A 4,968-nucleotide genomic window follows, 5' to 3' on the forward strand; every position below is an offset into this window, starting at 1 on the left:
ACGTGATTGATCATCGCAGTTATACGCACAACTTTAGCAGTTGTTAAATTAAAGCCTGAAAAAAAATTCAGACCAGAACGGGATTTGAATCTATGGCCTCTGCCATATCGGTGCAGTGCTCTACCAACTGAGCTATATATCAAGCCAATTGGGAACTGGCCACATTGTGAGTTTGTAATATACCCGTAGATATTGAAGAATACAAATGAATATATGAAATTCACATATTTGGACTGCGGAGAATGTTATGAAGACATGATTGATCATCAGGCTTTATTTAATTTCACAACTGCTTAAATTGTGTGTATAACTGCGATGATCAATCATGTCTACATATCCGATATTCCGTCCTTACCGAGCCTCTTCGTAGGATACTCAGTCCTTTAATTCTCAACCAACTGCTGTGCGTGTACCTTTGATTAACATCCATACTTGTCTATATGGTAGTGTGACTTTAGATCACTTTTCCTTGCCTCCCCCTAACCTCCACACATACAAATATACCATCATAATTAAAGTGACAAATACTGCAGTGTACAATGAAATGTCGTCTGTCTCACGATGCTGTCACCAATGACCCAATTGCCTGATGAAGACTAGCAGCGCGCATTCGAAACATCGCTATAACATCACAACTGATCACATCGTAAGAACAAGGATGATACTTTGGTACTACTAAATATTTAAGATGTGCCGTTTTTAAACGTTAACTTTTTACACTTTTAATCTGGTGCAAATTCATTTAAAAGCTTCATCACTAAAGCTGGAAGCATTCATTCGCAACTCCCTCTGCTTCTTTTTAACTTGCGTTTATTAGCGTTACAAAGAGAAATTTAGTCTGGAAAGTCGCTGACTTTCGCACACATTGCGTGCCTTCTCTTGCATGCCTGTAATTGGGCTAAAATATTCCCAATTTCTCGCGTTGACGAATTTGGAGACGATGTCTCACTAAGAGCCTGTCTAAGTTTTACGCAGGATGCCTGAAGGCATTACGCGTGATCAGTTTAATTCTTTGTGTACCGCTTCTTGGAATACACGGACACTGAAGCATAGATTCCCGTTAATTCATCCAGTGTTATCCTCCATTGAGTGCGCAAATTTCACCTGGAGCCGATTATAAGGTACTGTGTGTCCCTCAGTTGATGTCTCATTAAGCTAAACTAGCAGTCAGTTGTACTTTCTTGACGTTCATAGCATGTTTCGGAGATTCGGAGTTAATCAACTGATAAATTTTAAACTGTGACTGCTTACATTCTGATGTTGGCGTTCTTGCCAGGCAGTATAATTTATCAACGTTATTGTCAATGTATGTTGCGAATTCTCTGAAGTTATTGTATGTAGTTCAATTCTTATGTCAAGGTAAGTGGCAACTTGAAAAAGACTAGTAACTTCATAATCAAAAAAGGCTGCGAAACGCGGATTCAAAAATGCTTTCCACTTCTAACAAAAGACTTAGCCAGTTTTGCATTTGTGCTGAGGCGAAAAAGAATTGGAAAACTGGGCAAATGTTTAGTTCAAAAGGATGAATTTATATGAAAGTCTCACGTTCTATCAGTTTTATCGAGCAGATAGTAAGTTTCGCCTGCCGAAGCACTTTCACTTTTGATCTTACATAGTCATAATACATTGTTAACAAAAGCGTTCTGTGGGTCTTGTGTTCTTGCGTTCTTGTATCGAGCGTCGCTGATGCAAAACGTGTTAGGCAGCCAGACATCAGAAAATTACTCGAGAATTTGACAACTTCTCTAACTCACATATTGAGTTGGATCGACTTTTTTTTCTGGGTACATTTAGAAGACCGCCAAGTTTAGATTTTTGGAGTTATAAAAAAACTCGACTCAACAATTTCGATTTCGAGTCTTTTCACTTAAGCAACAATGAGCTGTCTGGTGACAGACCAATGTAATTATCTAGCCATGCATGTAGCTTATGGAGGTGCATTGTTTCGATGGACATAAGTGTTGCAAGGTATCCCGACGTGCCGAACAAACATCCCTTCGAGAGTGAGTAGCAATGCTTTCAGTCTCTGAATGATACGGAAACTGCGATTAGTACTGGCAATGTGGACCAGCCTGGTCCGAGTGCGACTTTAGTTTTAGGTTTTATGCAGGATGCCTGAAGGCGTTACTCGTAATCAGTTTGTTCCCCCGGGGGAGGTACTTTGGGAATTTCTGGGTGGGGATGTGCCGCTGGGACCCTGGAACCCTTAGCCTATACCAGAGCTAGTTCAGCTGAATTTTGCTACCCTATACTAGAGTAAACTCCCCAAATCCCCCATCTATCGACACTGTTGAGGCTGATTTGTGTAAATTTAAACCTGCTGATTTGATTTTTTATATATATATATATTTTTGAGTGGCAACTCCTGGTTTCCTTAGTCTAGATAAAATCTTCAACCAACTAGTCAGTTTTGTGAAAAATGATACCCTATTCTAGACCCAAACGCTCTGATTTATATGCCCTATCCTAGAGTAAACTGCTTGAAAACCATACCCTTCACAGCGGCACATACCTATGTAGCCCATATATGGCAGTGCCCCCCCCCCCCCCCCCAGGTTTGTTCCATTCGTTATGCACGACGTACAATTTGCTTTCCATAGATTCCGTCAAGTCATGTAGTTTCATCGTGAATTGGGTGCGCAGGTTTGACCTGGAGTGGATTAAGGTACCGTATATCTCTCATTTGATGTCTCATAAAGACAAATTAGCGGTAAATTGCTCTTTTTCCCGACTTTCTTGACATTAATTTACACCATGGTTAAGAGGTTCGGAGTTAATCAAGTGATGAATAAACAACTACTCTTTACACTTGTTGGCGTTCTTCCAATCCGTAGATACACGTACTGACTCCTTTGTAGTTATCGTATCTTGTTTAACAATTTGATCAAATTTAGAGACAACTTGAAAAAGAATGGAACTTCATAATCAACTAATACTGCGTAATGCAGGTTTAGGAATGCTTTCCACGGCCAATGAATTCCATTCAAACGTCTCCAGTTTTGGCAGTGCCTTGAAGAGAAGGAGATTCCGAATTCATAAAGATGGCAAACGAAAACCGAGCTAAAGTGAACCTTCACAGTACGGTTGTTCAAAAGAGGGTTAAATAAACCTTGGATTAGAGTTAATCTGTAGAATTCTCTAACCAAGGTGAAACCTTGTTGAAAGCAGGGTTTGTGCGTTGGTTCGTTATTCTTGGCTAACTCGAGAAATGTCAGAAATCAAATTTCAGAGAAATTAGTTCACGATTTTCAGATTTCCATACACGCACTTTAATTACTTGCGCAATCATAATTTGGCGCCATTTCAAAATCGAAAATTGTCAAGTACCTTTTCTCGACGCCTAATTTTAAGATCTCTTTTTCTGGAAAGTTGTTTGTTACGTCTCGCAAAACAATTGATAGCATGCATACATTTATTCATCGGGTAAAATGTTTATAATATTCCGTGTTGACGAATTTGGAGACGACGACTTACTGAGAGCCTGTCTAAGTTTTATGCAGGCTGCCCGAAGGCGTTACGCGTAATCGATTGGTTCCATTCATGTGCAACGCTTCTTGAAATGTACTCCGACACATAGATTCCCATAAAATCATTTAGTTTTATCGTCAATTGAGCGCACAATTTTTACCTAGAGTCCAGAAAGGTACTGTTTGTTCCTCATTTGATGTCTCTTGAAAAATTAGCGAGCAATTGTCCCTTTTTGAGGGTTCCCTTTGGTTTGTAGCATGTTTGCGGAGTTAATCAACTGATAAGACAATACTTATTGTTTATAGTCTGCTTTCAATGTTGGCGTTGTTACAGAATCAGTAGTTTGTCAATCTTGTTTCAATGTATGTATTAGTGACAATTAATTTGAAAAACACTGGTAACTTGATAATAACCAAGCGCTGTGGAATGCATGCTTTCCAATGCTGATGTTACAACATTGAGACTTCGTCTATTTTTCCATCAGTTGTGTCGAGTTCGAGGAGGAGCAAAATTCGAATTCACAAAGTTGGTAAGCAAGAACTGATCAAAAGTATAGTTTAACAAGGTAAGCTTTGCAAAATTAGCTATCTGTTTTATTTAGCGGGTAGTAAGTTTTCCCTTACTGAAGCACTTTCACTTTTGCTTTTCCATAATTATAATACAATGTACAAAAAGCCAGCCCGGTGGGTTGCAGAGATTTGAATCGAGAATAGCTTATTAAAAAGCGCATAAGTCGGGGCACAAACCTATTATTTCGGACTTTTGTAACGTTGGCATGGTCAGTAATGAAATGTGTATGAATTTAAGGAATAGTGAAAATGGACAAGAAATGCAGCTCATTTAACTATGAACAGAAAGGAAATTTAATATTTAGTAATGAATGTCATCTATTTCTAGTGATGATTTTCACATTCGCCAAGAGATATTTTACGCACTTTGTATTAAGCTACCGAAAGTCAAGAAAGTGGCGTCAGACTGCCAATTACGAGACTTCAGAAAATTATTCACACATTTGACAACTTCCTCTGGCTCACATATCGAGTTGGGTCGACCTTTTTCTGTAGGTGCATTGAGAGCGCCGTCCGTTGCAAACTGAAATATACGAACATGCAGTTTTAAGCTTATTTTCGAGATTAGTGTGGAAATTGAATACAGTATTCGGTAATTTCAATTTCGAATCTAGATCACTCAAAGAATGCTGAATTGTCTTGTTCGGACCATTGTAATTATATGCAGCCATATTTGTGGGAGGCCCATTGTTTCACTGGGTATAATAAGTGCTGTAAGGTATCCAGCAGTGACCAAACATCCCTTCGAGTGGGAATAGCAATGCTTCCAGTTAATAAATGATACGGAAACTATGATTGTGGACCAATTTGGTCCTTGTGCGACTTTAGTTTTAGGTTTTATATAGGATGCCCGAAGGCGTTACGTGATCAGTTTGTTTCATTCTGTCGAATTTCCTGTGAACCGTTTCTGAGAATGCACGCCGACGCATAT

General features: G+C 39.1%; 1 long non-coding RNA gene across 1 annotated transcript in view; it reads left to right on the forward strand.

Moving 5' to 3' along the window:
- The first annotated feature begins 822 nt into the window (after positions 1-822).
- LOC145460372 (uncharacterized) overlaps positions 823-4,968 on the forward strand; it is a 5,059-nt gene continuing 913 nt past the window's right edge. The window contains exons 1-3 of the long non-coding RNA XR_014039837.1: positions 823-1,121; positions 2,601-2,665; positions 3,953-4,968. The exon at positions 3,953-4,968 is cut by the window's right edge and continues 913 nt beyond it. This is a non-coding gene — a long non-coding RNA (uncharacterized LOC145460372). The remainder of the gene's footprint in view (positions 1,122-2,600; positions 2,666-3,952) is intronic.

The sequence above is a fragment of the Orbicella franksi genome, chromosome 11, assembly GCF_964199315.1.
Source record: "Orbicella franksi chromosome 11, jaOrbFran1.1, whole genome shotgun sequence".
Classification (NCBI taxonomy): Eukaryota; Metazoa; Cnidaria; class Anthozoa; order Scleractinia; family Merulinidae; genus Orbicella; species Orbicella franksi.